Below are 15,181 nucleotides of genomic sequence, written 5' to 3' on the forward strand. Positions count from 1 at the left end.
GAGAGAAAGAAACCCACGGCTTCTTTTATCCCTGGGCAAAGGAGGAGAAAGAGAAAATGTTCATTGATCCAAAGGAGAAATCAGCCTGACTTTTAACAGACCCACGGTCTGGCAGGATGGATTAGAATGTGCTGGAGCTCCAGGCAAAGGGCCATCCTGATCCCACCTGAGGATTCTACCAAGGCTGTGTGTTGAAGGCTGAGAGGTGGATAGGAGGGCCTGGAGGAAGCCCGAGGTGTCTAGACACTTTTCAGAGCAACGGCTGAGGCTCATGGAGGGCGTGAAGAGCTGATGAAAACCAGAGGCACAGACCGGCTGTTTGGCAGGGGCTGGCAAAAGGCTGGGCAGAGCAGAGCCTCCCAGTGCCCGCCAAGACCTTCACTTGAGGGGCAGGTGGGAAAGGGTAGGGGGTTAAAAGTCGCCTGGGGCACAGGAAGCCAGGTGGGATCACAACAGGGAGGACTCCTCAGTGCCCCCTCAGAGCTAGTGGCTGGTCTCAAAGGACAGCGAGGCCTCTGAGTCTGGCCAGGGCTTAGATCCCGATCTCTGTTGCAAGAAAAGCCCTGATCCTATCCTGGAAACGTTTGAATCTCATTGTGGCTGTGACAGAATCTAGACCAGCATGACTCAGATTATATCGACTCAGGTCTAACTCTAGCAATCTGATGGAGAAAGATCGATTGATCAGTAATTAATTATCCCCAGGAATATTGTTGAATGAGTGAATGAATGAATGCATCTAAGTCTGGTAGACATCTATCTTCTGGGTCACATCACTGGCAGAAAATAAGCTGTCAGTTTGGGTCTAAAAGCTCCACTTAGTAAGAATAAATTTGCTCTTTCTCTACATGTCTTGCAAAGCCACGGTGGTCACTGACAAATTTTTAAGTAAAAGTAAGCAAAATGAAAAGATTTTTATAAAACTGAATTTATACATTTTAAAGGGCTGGCATGAATCCGATGGTGTCTCCTTATTTTCCTGGTGTTTAAACATTACTTCTTCCTTGAAACAATGATATTAAATAGTGGCTCTCAAAGATGTAATTACTTAGCAAAATGGAAATCTGGCTACTTTTGGAGGGCTCCCAGGACACACTGAACTTGTTTTCATTCGCCAGGTGATCCAGGTTTTTCCACTCTTGCCACACCTCACCACTGAGCTGAGTGAACTCATTATTCAGGGCTTGGGTTAAAAAATCACCCACTCCTCAAAATATTTCCTGAGTCTGCAGACTTCTGAGAGCTCTCCCTATAACAGAGGCCCATAGTATTTGTCATTTTTCTCTAGGCTCATCACAGGAGTTTTTATTAAGTCAACGTGAGTAGATTATAAGCTCAGTGAGCCCAAGAATCCTGCGTCTTCCTTCCACCAGCAAATCCACAGGACCTGCCACCAGACCCGGCATATGGCCTTCACCCAACAGAAATATTTGCTCACCAAGTGAACGAGCATGAGCCACAACAAATTTAGGAAAAAGCTGGTTTATGCGTTTGCCTCAGTTGCCCTCAAATCCACATAAAACACCTCATAATTCCCAGCTCCATCGTCCTCGGGAATGGCAGCAGCGGGGGTGAGCTGACGAAGGCAAGCTCCAGACTCCCTCCTGCCCACCTTCCCGTCTTACAGCCCCGCCCGCTACGTGTGGAATGGAACGAGGAACGAAACATGTTTTATGTGCTCTTAGTCTCGATTATGTCCTTGTTTGTCATAAGGGTCTTTGAGTCGCTATTTTATTAACCGCATTTGATTGATGAAGAAACAGAGGCTTGAAAGAGACTGAATCCCGTGTTTAACCAAGTTTACATAACATAGAAGGGCTGGCATAGAGCTCAGGTACGTCCAGTGGCAAAGACCATGATTTTTGCACTCTTGTAAGTGTGGCCTTCATCACCTCCATCCAAGAGAGGCACCTAGTCCTCATCCACTCTGGCTTCATGCAGGAGAAGCCAGAAGCCCCACGACCCTTTCCTGGGTGCCACCCGCCCCTCTGGGAATGGGCAAGCAGACGCCTCCTCCCCGCTGCAGCAGACACGCATTGGCACCGTTTCCCACTCAATCAGTAGGAAATCATTACCGCATTGCTAGGAAAATGAAACAATGCAGGTTGTACAAGACCCACGGTGACACTGAGAAATGAGGAGCTGCCATGAGCGCCGCGCAGCCAGATCTGTATGCCTGCCAGCCAAATCACAAATGGCCCTTCACGCATCTGTCTTGGAAAACAGGAGCTTTAATTGCGGTGCGATACGCATGCGCAGATGTCAGGGCGCACCACCACTCCCCCACCCCCACCCGCCCCACGCCTTGGCGTGGACCCACAGCGTCAGTCGTGGGACCGGGTGGAGGCAAGATGTAGGTTCTCTATGGAAAGTGCACCTCCCTACACCATAGATTCCTCACTGCCTTAAGCCAGAAGGTTCTAGCTAACTGGTAGCCAGGTGGCTTCTCAGCATGCTGACTCGGGGTCCCTCTGGAATACTTCTTTTGCAAGAAGTCCACTAGCTGCTAAATGACCCATCATTGACCATCCTGGTCAGTGTTTCACCCAGGATGGGATGGACCTGCACCTGAGAAGAGACCGTACCTAGAGACATTCATTCTCCTAGAGAGGCTGCTCTCCTTCTCAGCTCTCTTTCATTTAGATGGTGGTGGTGGGGGGGTGTCCCCACCCCTCTCTCTCTAACACTTTCCAACCTTCCTTTCTGATAAAGAGGTGGCAGCCCTCGGACCATCTGGAGCTCCCCGGCTTTTTCTTTTGGTCTGATTTTTATCCTTTAGTCCTATTTATGGTAAGAGGTACCTAGTTTCCATGTATGGGGATGTGAGGTGTTATCCTTTAAAAATACATTCATTTCTCTTTAATAAGGAAGTGAGTGGGAAGAGAGAGGGACAGACACCTAGCATAGACACAGCGAGGGTGCTGCCCAGCTTCTGAATGAGCCTCCCTGGGAGCTGGCTCCCGATTCTGTTGCCCCTGAGCTCCCCTGCACAGGAGCTAGGAGCAAGCCCAGGGACTCAGGTGTCTAGCTTCTCCTCCAGTAGACTGAAGTTCTGATATTGGAGATGACAGTAATGTTCCTAAAAGCCACTCCTCTCAAAAATAAAATTCCGATTCCCCTCGACTCTCTTATCTGAGGCTTCCCCAGGGCTCACCCAAGCCTGCCTCCCTTGTCCGGAGCAATTCCGGTTTTTCAGCTCTTCTCGTAAGGAGCGCAGTGTCGAACTAAATGTATCATCATCGCAGGGGTGCAAACAGAACCTCATTTCCCTCCTTCCGGTCATTTCCTCACTTCACCCTGCTCACTGCGGCATTGGGATCTTTTGCTTTGCTTTGTTTGGTTCCTGTCATCACGTGACCTTTTGAGGTCGCCACACAATGGACGCAGCGTGTGTGAAAATCCCTCCGTGCTCCCACCTCAAACCTGTGTGTATCTCTAAGAGCCTGTTGGCCATTATGTTTAACTCAGAACCTGCACATTGCTCAAGCTTCAATGTCAGATTTAAAAAAAAAAACAAAACAAAACAGAGCTGACTCTTGCCCTTGCCAGCTTAGGTCTTGGGTCATGGAACTGTTGCCTATGAAGCTTCATTGCTGGCCAATGATCTCCAAAATGCGGAGGTACATCACCTACTGGTTGGGTATAGTGACACCAAAGTATTTGGCGTTGGAGCTACACAGGATTTACGTGGGGAGCTGCATTTACAAATCCATCTGTAGTGTTTCCATTCTCTTAAGTAGGTTCCAACCCAGCATGGAGCCCGACATGGCACTTGGACTCACGACCCTGAGATCAAGACCCGAGCTGAGATCAAGAGCTGGAGGCTGAACCGGCGGAGCCACCTGCACACCCTGCCCCACCACCCACCATCTGCACTGTGAAGTAGAAGGAAAGCTAAGAGCAACAGTTATTTGACTCTCTTAGAGATCCAGGAGTATGAAGATCGAAAGGTACGTATTCAAGATTAGCAATAAACAGCAACACGCAGTGCTTGCACTTAGCCACAAAAATGCATCCTTAGCTAGGGGCTCGCCCTTTCTGTAGGGCTCCTTGGGATGTCTGCCCTCTCTCTCGTGTTGCTCTGTTTCTACATATCTGTTTTACTTTGCTTTCTTGGAAACCATATTTATCTCCAGAGCTCCTGAGCCCTAGGACCCCCTATGTGAAATATTAAGGACTGGCCATCTTGCTGGCTTCAATTGGGTGAGGTTTGATGCCTGATAACAGTCCACCGTAGGGAAGTGATGGGTGGTAATCGAGGTCATTTCATGAGTGTGTGACAACAGAAGGCTACTCCTGAGGGTGGCAGCGAGGCATTAGCAAAGAGGGACTATGGGGTGATTAGACACCCAAGAGTTTTCTACGACAGGGTGGGTACAAAGAAATCCAGACCACGTTGCTATAAGCATGACAGCGAGCATACGAGTGAGTGCAAGTCGGGGGGTGTGGGAGAGAATCTCAAGCAGGCTTGGATGTGGGGCTCCATCCCAAGACCCTGAGACCATGACCTGAGCTGAAGACAAGAGATAGATGCTTAACTGACTGAGCCACCTCGGTGCCTGTAAACCTTTTTTTTTTTTTTTTAATATGTCTCCCTATGATAGAAAAATGGGGATAAGGTCCTAGAAAGAGCTTTTACCGAGGCTGAATACCCTGTCACAGACACACAGTTGCAACCCAGGGCTAGACGCTTTATTTTTCTGAGATGGTGACTTTTAAATTCTAGCTGTAGCCAGTCGAATGTACCCACAGCTTCCCCTGCACTAAAATCCTCACTTCGCCCGATCCTGAAATATATTATTTTACCAATCAAAATATGTCAGGGATTTTATTGCATTTGCATTTCAAACCTGATAAAATCATTTTCCGGGTGACATTTTTCCTTGAAGGCAACTTCAAATTGAATATTTTTTTCTTGTTATCTCTCTCTCCCTTACCAGTCCAACTTCACTTTCAGATTGCAAATCACTCACTATCAAGAGAGAGGCAATGATCCACTGTTGCCATCTTTCCCTCCCCGGTGTGTGGAGAGGCTCAGCTTTGCATTTCCAACTCAGGTCTCTACTTAAAGAAAATCTTTCGCAAACACCTTAAAACATCTTCATTGCCCATATCTCATAAGCCGATCTCTGCTCTTTGCCAGAGGCTGACAGTGGACGCCTCCTTTTACACCCCAAAGGCAGGCGAGGTTAGGAGATACATTCGTATTTGGATTTTAGGGCTCTACCCTTTATCTACGAACCTCGTTTCTTGATTTGCTTTAAGCCCTTGTAACAAAGGATACAGGCTAGGAGTCAGACGGTTCTGGATGGGAAACCCTTTTGGTGTGCAACAAATGAGAAGAATGAAACCTAAAACATTCAGTATCTGGGAAAATTCCATTAAGTAACACCCAGTATATGGTCAACGCATGAGTGTAAGCCCTGGCGAGTTCTTTTTGATCTGTTTTGCCTTATCTTTCACCAAACATGTGCTCAGGAAGACCTCTGATATGACTTGCTCACGCTGGGAGACCCCACCGTTCAGGAAGGAGCACAGTGAGACCTCCTCCCCCCATGAGCTGACCCCAGCTTGGAGCCCCTTGCTGCTGAGCGACAGGGGGTGTGTTGCTTAAAGTCTGTGAGTGTCAGTTTCCACCTCTGGAGAAGGGGGGCAATTCATCTGCCACCTCCAGGGTGGGTGTGAGGCTATCAGACCATTAGATGTGCTGCCCGGAATAGTTCTGCAATTTTCAAAACATTGTTCTCGCCATTGCGAATCAGAGAGAATACATACAGAGCTGCTTCTGCAGGCCAGGCCCTATGCCAGACTTGGAGCTCGCTTCGTCACCACAATTGTATGCTCACTACAATCAGAGGCAGCCTGTGTCCTTTCCAGCCTGGTGCATCAAGAAACTGCAGCACCAGGAAAGCAAACTCTTACCTGCGAGAGTGTCAGAGCCGGGTTCCCTCCCACCTTGTTGTCTTTGCTGCCATCGTCACCGGAGATCCACCGGAGATCCACGCTGCCAGAGGTGTGGGTCTTTTTAAAACCTGAAATTAAAAGGGACAGTGAGCGGAAATTGTTATGAAAGCAGAGAAAGAAATTTAATGCTCGGAGAAAAATTTTCTTGGCACTTCCTCAAAATACTAATTGAAAACTTGTTTAAACACCCAGGACTGTCATCCAGATGGTGAAACATATAATTAAAATAATTACCCTAAATCTGGCAATCTAGAATTATCACTTATTATTATTAATATAACACCTATTCAGACAGAATTAACTTTTTTTTTTTTTACTTCCAATTCCTTCTGTAATATTTAGCACAGCTCCACAGGCATGAGGATTTTCTGTCTTTTGGATAAAGTCTTTATAACGTCTTTCATTTGTCGTCACATTCACCTATAAAGAGGGATTTCTCAGGCCCGGAATGATTTATCCGGCAATCCTGCGGTGGTGGGCAGTCTCGTTCCCTTTCAAAGATGGGGATATTAATGCCCCACAGAGCTCTGCCATGCGGCTACCAAATGAGAGGGCAGGGATGTGGTTTCTCAATTCTCAACTCTGATCAGACAAAAACTTTTTGAATTATGAAGATCGAAGAAATAAAATGGAATTAATGCACGAGAGTGTTAAATGTCAGCCTTATTCAGCAGAACCAACCACTGGAAAATGACTGCATTCCCAACTTAGGAAGAGGGTTACGTGTGCTCTTTTTCCCCCGAACTGATGGCACGCTGTACTGGTGATTTGAAATGTCTGAAAAAAAAAATCATGTGATATCACGTAATCGCTATTTATTATCTATTTCTCTATACTGCATTTGTTATAGAATGCAGCGTGAAGCAAAAATTGGAATTCAGAATTATACACAGTGGATGACCCCCGTGCCTATAGAATTAACAAAAAGGAAATTCATTGGGCTGTTCACAGATCTTATGCTTGGTAAGAGACATTTTTTTTTTCCTTTTCAAGTGCTCCTATTTTTATATTTTATGGGACGATGATACTAATGTTGGAAGAAAAACCATTGCCAACGCATTTTAAAGATGGTTACCTGCAGATATAGAAGCAGAAACTGAATCATTACCTGATTCCAAGACAGCTTCTGGAATAATGACTAAAAAATATAAATGACAGGCCTTTGGGCATTCTTGTTTTCTTTCTAAGATGCCTCACTGCTTAGCAAGCTACATCATTCTGTGGATTTCATTGGGGGCTTCACTAATGTATTAATTTTGTTTCTCTCTGCTGGAAACACTAACTGCTGGGGGTTGGGGCTATCTGCCTATTAGTTCTGATTGGGAAGGAGAGTGATATTATGCATCTCGAGTAATCAGGGTTGACTTACTGGAGAATGCAAATGAGATGAGGGACACAGTGGGATGACTACCCAGGGAGAAGGTGATTTCGGGCATGAGAAACTGTTTAGCAGAAGGGCACAGGAATTTGGAAGGCTCCTGCCCATCCCTGCCAGGTCCACTTTGCTTTAAAAACAAAAATAAACATTGAACAAGAATATAAAAATTTCCTATCAGGTTCCTTCCTAGCTCAATGACAAGGAGTACCTCCCCTGATGCAATTCTGGTTCCTCAGCCTGGAGAGTGTGTAGTGTAGACCCCTGAGAGGGGGACGAGCTTTGTGAATGGGACGAACAGGTTCGAATCCTGGGTGAGTCAGTTGCTAGCTGTTGGAACTCCGGCAGGATGCTTAACATTTCTGAATGTCAAGTGCCCTCTTGGGAAAATGAGGATGGTGCAAAGTAGAAAGGAAAGTTTGGGGATTATAGACCAAGGTTTGGATGTAAGATTGCCACCTCCTTTCCCATGTGGCCCCTGACCCTTCCCATATGTGTGCCACTATGGGACCTTCTTCATGTTCCCAGATACACTGAGCTCTTCTTTCCTCATAGTGGGTTTTGACAAGTTTTTTGCTGTGTTGGAAATGACCCCAACTTGCCGCGACTACCCCACATTTTCTGCCATGCACCTTCCCCTCCCTGAGGGGAGACCTCCTGGTCTTTATCTCAGCCTAACTTTTCATGAACCATAGACCAGGGGAGACCCCCCACTGGTCATTACTCCCATAACCCCAGATATCATTCCCTCTCAGAACTTATCACCGTTTATAATGCTGAGTTTGTGTGAGCATTTGATTAGTGTCTTTTCTTCTCTTAGAACACATGTTTGGAGAGACAGTGGTGCCTAGTCCAGTAGATCCTGACTATGCATTTACAAAACAAATGAACAACAACAAAACAAAACAAAACAAAACAAAACAGCGCTTTCTGTCTTCATAACTCACTAGATCATGGAAGCAAGATCTGAGGTGGATCTTGCAATGATGATCAAAGCAATGGTCAACACGTGAATGCTATTTGCCCCTATAAAATGATACAAATAATATCCTTTTGGAGGGTTAAAATATGCACAGGATGGACCCAACATACTGGGCAAAGATAAATTAACAGACTGTGAATTGGGAGGAAGATGATCCAAGTTAAATCATTCTAAGTTTTGTATAATATTCAGCAGGGAGTTAAAGAGAGATCAACTTCTGATTCAGTACTAAGTATGGCTGCTATAATTTTTAGAGTAGCCACTGAAACCTTAGAAATGAAGAATGTAATTTAGGAACTGGTAAAGAACAAAGCCAAGAATGGAGGGGGTCAGGATGGGAAGCTCAGTCTGTCCCAGAGAGGATAAGTAAAAATAAGGAACAGAAAAACAGAACAAATAGGCAAGTCTCCAAAGACAGGGTCTAACTCAATATGACCTCAATAAGACCTTTTGGGACACAGTTTGAACTTTATGGAAAGCTCTTAAAGAAGACTGAAGTAAATGGATACATATCCCATGTTCCAGGAGGACTTAGGAATGCCAAAAATGCCAATAGTCCTCACAAATGGTCAAAAGATCCAATTCAGTGATCAGTGAAGTCCCTGCAGTGTCTTTCGTATAAGATCAGATGTAATCAGATACCAACATCTGATTTTAAAATGTATATGGATCAATGAGAGGGTAAAAAATAGCCAAGATATGCCTAAAGCAAACAAAATGGTAGAAGAGTAATCGCCAAACCCAATCAGGATTACTATGAAAGTATATAATAATTAAGACAGTATGGGCACAGTACAGAGATACGCGGAGCAATGGATCAGAAATAAAGAAGAGAAAAAAAGTGTCCATGTAGAAACAGACCTACCTGGATATGAAAACTTCATGTCTGATGGAGAGCAGCAGCTATACATCAGTGAGAAAAAGGGAGCCTCTTTAATAAACCATGTCAACCCAACAGATTATATACCGGGAGAATGAAAGAGAAAACAGAACTAGGGAGAGGAAGAGGGGGAATATTCACCTTGCCATTTTTTCAAGAGAGTTAAATATTTAAATATGAAAGACTGAATTTTATAACTTGAGAATGGAAAATAATGTCTTTATAACATCTGAGTAAAGTAGAGTTTCTTAATCAAGACACAAAGCCATAGCTACAGAGGAAAAAAATTGGTAAATTTGACTATGTCCAAACTTAGAATTTTGTCCATCAAAACACAAACTCGGGGCGCCTGGGTGGCTCAGTGGGTTAAGCCGCTGCCTTCGGCTCAGGTCATGATCTCAGAGTCCTGGGATTGAGTCCCGCATCGGGCTCTCTGCTCAGCAGGGAGCCTGCTTCCCTCTCTCTCTCTCTCTGCCTGCCTCTCCGTCTACTTGTGATCTCTCTCTGTCAAATAAATAAATAAAATCTTAAAAAAAAAAAAAACACAAACTCAACAAGACCTGAAGCAAACTACAAATTGGAAGGCGTTGGCAGCACTCAAAACTAGCAAAATGTTAGTAACGGTATACATTAAAAATTCCCCCAGCCTGAGAAGGAATACCAAACCAATAAATAAAATGGACAACATCCTTGAATCAGTATTCTCAGGAGAGAAATGACATATGGCCACTGAGATAGGAAAAGACGCTCACCTTTGATGGTAATCGGAAAAGTAAAATGCAAATTAAAGCCACAGTGCAATGTTTCTATTGGCCAGTTTGACAAAATTTAAAAGTCTGAAAATATGCATGGAGAGCATGGACACCCACATACTGTTGCTGGTTGGGAGCATAAATATTTGCAACTGCTTTAGAATACATCCGTCATTATTTAATGTATTAGAAAAATGTATAGCCTTAAACATCGTTAGCACCACTGTTTCCAGAGTGACATTAAAACAAACAAACAAAACACCCTGGAAATATCCAGCAAATCTAACAATAGGCAAACAGGCAAATAAATTATGGCATTCGTACAATGAAATATCATGGAGAGGTAAAATAAATAATATCTACACACATCATAGCTTGTTTGAGCAAAAAGCAAAACAAAAATACGAAAAGAATATGTACAGTATGCTTTCACTTATGTAAGGCTCCCAAACTTGAGACATGAATGACACACTGAATAAGCATTACTTGGTAAAAGTATAAAGAAGCAGAGGCGTGATAATCACACAACTCAGGAGATGGCTGGTTACCTTAAGGCTCAATGTAGGGGATACATACAAGGTTGGATACACAAGGAAGTCTTGAAAAGTTTTGGTGATATTCTTCCTTTTGTGTTGACTGATTGGTGCAGTGTTATACATTTTGTTATTATTTTATAATTTATGAATCCATAATATACTTTATTGATTTATGAAATATCACATAGTTTTTTTAAGATTTTATTTATTTGACAGACAGAGATCACTAGTAGGCAGAGAGGCAGGCAGAGAGAGAGGAGGAAGCAGGCTCCCCGCTGAGCAGAGAGCCCGATGCGGGGCTCGATCCCAGGACCTGGGATCATGACCTGAGACAAAGGCAGAGGCTTTAACCCACTGAGCCACCCAGGCGCCCCACACAGTTTTTTTTTTTTTTTTTTTAATAAAGGAAGGACTAGTTATTTCTGCTGACTTCTCAGAGCACTCATTTTCAGATCAATTACATTTTGTAAATATGAGAATGTTGAAACCAAGTCAATTTTTCTATCCTGGCTTTCTGAGACTATGGGGTCAACCAGACCACTTATCTTGTCATTTAGATATCTTTTATTTAGATTTAAATCTACTTTAATCAAGACATGCTTTCCCTGAATTGAAATCCCCTGAAAGCCATGCTGGTTATAAAAATGGACAATGGATAGTCCCTTTGAACAAAGTATCATTCATAACGATCTACAGAATTGTCACTTTCCTTCAACTGTCGTTTGATAAAGAAATAGATCCTTTTCACTCAACTGATTAAAGGTGAATGACTAATGTTGCAGACATGTCCATTGCTCTGTAGAAATAGACACCATTTCTAAGCAGAGTGGCTAAAATGAAAATTATTTTGTGGGGCGCCTGGATGGCTCAGTGGGTTAAAGGCTCTGCCTTCGGCTCGGGTCATGATCCCAGGGTCCTGGGATAGAGCCCCGCATCGGGCTCTCTGCTCAACAGAGAGCCTGCTTCCTCTCTCTCACTCTCTCTGCCTACTTGTGATCTCTGTCTGTCAAATGAATAAATAAAATCTTAAAAAAAAATTAGAAAATTATTTTGTTCCTCTGATGAGTCACTTTAGAACCAGTGGTTAGATTTCTGGTGGCCTCTGTTTATTCTAATCATGCGGATCTTCTTAGGCTTGAGGTGGGGCTGGCATGTTGTATTTTATCCGTGACTGATGATCTGGGGTGACCTTTCTGAATGCTGCCTGAATATTCTGAATATTCTGAAGCAATCAAGATAAAATATTACTACTTCCTGCATAAGTGGAAGACTAAAATTAACGCTAGACACAATTCAGCACGTCTTCATAGCTGGAGGGAATGAGGTCCTATTTGCCAAAGAGGGTTTTGTGGTATGTAAACTATGAGGAAGGTAAGCTCCATGGTAGGTCACCTCACTGTTTCGGTGAGGTTTGCTTGCTCATAGGAAGTATCCCCAAGGCTCAGTGTCGTAGTGTCTCTGGATACATGTCAGCATCACTTGAGTTTAGAAAAAAAAATGGTGGGGCTGCCTGGGTGGCTCAGTGGGTTAAGCCTCTGCCTTCAGCTCAGGTCATGATCTCAGGATCCTGGGATCGAGTCCCACATCAGGCTCTCTGCTAGGCAGGGAGCCTGCTTCCTCCTCTCTCTCTCTCTCTCTCTCTCTACTTGTGATCTCTCTCTGTCAAATAAGTAAAAATCTTTAAAAAAAAAAAAAAAATGGTGCCCAGAGCTCATTCCAGATCAACTGTATTAGATTTGTGAGTGTGACTTTAGGTATTGCTGCATTTTAAATTTTCTCTAGGTGACTCAACTGTGCAACTGGGGTTGAAAACAACCTTTGAAGACAAACCAGATCTGATTTTGAATCTCAACATTAGCCACTAGCTGCTTGGGTTTTTTTGATTAAGGCTTTCTAAATTACTCGTTTCCTTATCTGGCAACAGTAGCCAATAATGGTATCAACCTCGTCAGTTTGTTGCAAAGATTAAACAAGGCAATCAACACACTTACAACAGCGCCTGACATATAAAATACGTCCAATAAAGGATGGCTGTTGTCGGCCCACTTAGTTGTCTCAGGAGTATTTCCTGTCTGGGTGCAGAGGAAAGAGAAGGTGCTGGTTTCAGCCAATCAAGAAGGGTCCAGGGGAGATTTGAGTCCCTAGTCCTTCTTTTCCTTCTTCGTTTTTTCAAGTAGGCTCCATGCCCAGGGTGGAGCCCAATGCGGGGCTTGAACTCATGACCCCGAGATCAAGACCTGAGCTGAGATTAAGATTAGATGCTTAACCGAATGAGCTACCTGAGGGTCCCAAACCTCTCATTCTTCTTCGTGAAAGCAGGGCACCCCCCCTTCTGTTTCAGTTCTCCGTTGTGGGGCCTCTTCCCCGAGAAGTGCCATTGTTCAAAACCGTGAGTTCTAAAAGCCTTACGTTCTTTCCACATCAACAGCCTCCCCGAAGAGACTCTGAAATGAGCAGGCTTGGGCTCACCCAAAAAGGTTGGTGGAAAAGTTCAACTGTCCCTGGCCTCCTGCCAATCCAGACAGAACTCCTGGAAATATTTTATCTCTGAAAATAAAAATCAATTTAGTGGACCTGAAGATAATGTAGTATTCACAGACATGCCATTTTTCTTCCAACGTAATTCCCCTCGATGCCGCTAAAGGGTTCAGTTGTCAGTGGCAAGATAGAGGGAGCATTTTTTTTTTCTTCCCTGGGATAAATTATGAATTGGCTCCCACTCCAGCAGCCCAGTGCTAATATGTCACCAGCCATCAAGGTCAGGCACAGCTTCAGCTCACTTACCCTCAAGGTGTTAGAATGGTTAACAGCACAGGCTTCTGAGTAGGGAGGTTCAACTTCTGGCAGTGCCTCCGTTTTTTTAACATGACAGATGACAAGTTACTTAATCTCTTGGTACTTCCATTTTCTCACCTGTAAAATGGGGATACTATTGCCCACCTGACATGGTCTCGGTAAGAATTCAAGGAACTAAGGCTTTTTTGAAGGTGGTTTTTTTGTTGTTGTTGTTAATGTTTTTCCCACAGTGCTCAGTATTTTAAAAAGGACTCTGTACTTTGTTGCGATTTAGGATAGTGTTAATGATCTTGAGAAAACAAGTTGCATGTGTGTGTTCTATGCCTGGGAAGCAAGGTTGTGTGGTAGCTTTCATTCGTGCTTGAAGAAACATACTGGAAATGGCAAATCAACTTACAATCAGGGATTGGGGGGCGCCTGGGTGGCTCGGTGGGTTAAAGCCTCTGCCTTCGGCTCAGGTCATGGTCCCAGGGTCCTGGGATCGAGCCCCACATCGGGCTCTCTGCTCAGCAGGGAGCCTGCTTCCTCCTCTCTCTCTCTCTGCCTGCCTCTCTGCCTACTTGTGATCTCTATCTGTAAAATAAATAAATAAAATCTTTAAAAAAAAAAACAAAACAATCAGGGATTGGGTTTTTTTGTTGTTGTTGTTGTTTGTTTGTTTTGGCCAGGGTTTGTTTTTGTTTTTGTTTTTTTTGTTTTCTTTTTTCTCCCAGCAATCAGAATATATGCCCACATTTATATGTTCAAAGTTGTACTGAATGAAATGCTGGCTGGGGGAGATTTAGAAAGGCTGGTTCTAGTCCAGGCTCTCACAGTAACTAACTATATAACCCTAGGCAAAAATTTTTTCATTTTTCTTGGTCTGTTTCCTTGGTGATGAAGTCTATCCAGGTTGGAGTAGATGTTAAGGTCAAACCCTGCTTGACTAGGCATTGAAAATGCTCATATTTAGGGGATCAGGGATGGTTTTTATAGAATACGTCAAGAGAGATCCCTCTATGGGGGCTGATTTTGAGTAGCTGCTGATAAAGACGTGCCCCCACTGTCCTGTTACTTAGATTGGATTGCAAAACGAAAGGATAAGGACTTTGTCTACTCTGCTGGGGTCCTCTTTCATCATCCTCTATCCATCTCCATCCTGCTCTGTGCACTAAAACAGTAAGAGGGCACTGAGTTGGGCTTCCCTGTCTTCTGGCCCCTCCATCGGTTGACCAATGTGAGGACCCAGTAGGAGGTCATATAGGGAGAGCAAAGAGAGATCACAGTATTCTCCCCAGGTCTTCTAGCTAGACTGTGGTTGTGCGATATGGCGTAGTCTCAGGGATATGGCGGATTCCTCCAACCAAGGTCATGCCTTCCCCCAGGCAGGCTTACTGTACAATTCTAGCTCTCGCCAGGCTTGGAACTCTATCTTCACCTACCCCTAGGGAGGTGATCTATGGATGACAATGGTTTTCCCATGTTGCCAGCTTCGGGACACTTCTCCGCCCCTTGTTGATTTCTCACACCTTATAAGGAGTTCATTCATAAACTCACCTTAATCATTCTTTTTGGATATGGCATCTGGTTATTACACGAGGGCCTCACTCAGTATGATGATTTACTGAACACCTGCAAAGTCCCTTGTATGTAGGAGCTCGCCAAGACCTGCCTTTGAAGCGATCCTTTGGCTTATTATAAAATCATCATGTCTGAGTTCAAATAACAGACACTTCATCAGAGCCAGGGTAGCAAAGATCATGCATGGTTTTTCTCCAAAGGCAGATCTCCCTTCACATTCCCTCATTTTCTTCCCTTCAACCCCAAATCATGAGGCATCTATTACTTGTCAAGAAACTTCATATAATGTTGAAAGAGAGAGTTCTAAGAAATTAAGGTAAGAATTATATTCTATAT

This window comes from Enhydra lutris, unplaced genomic scaffold, assembly GCF_002288905.1.
Source record: "Enhydra lutris kenyoni isolate GAN:26980312 unplaced genomic scaffold, ASM228890v2 scaffoldscaffold45, whole genome shotgun sequence".
Lineage (NCBI taxonomy): Eukaryota > Metazoa > Chordata > Mammalia > Carnivora > Mustelidae > Enhydra > Enhydra lutris.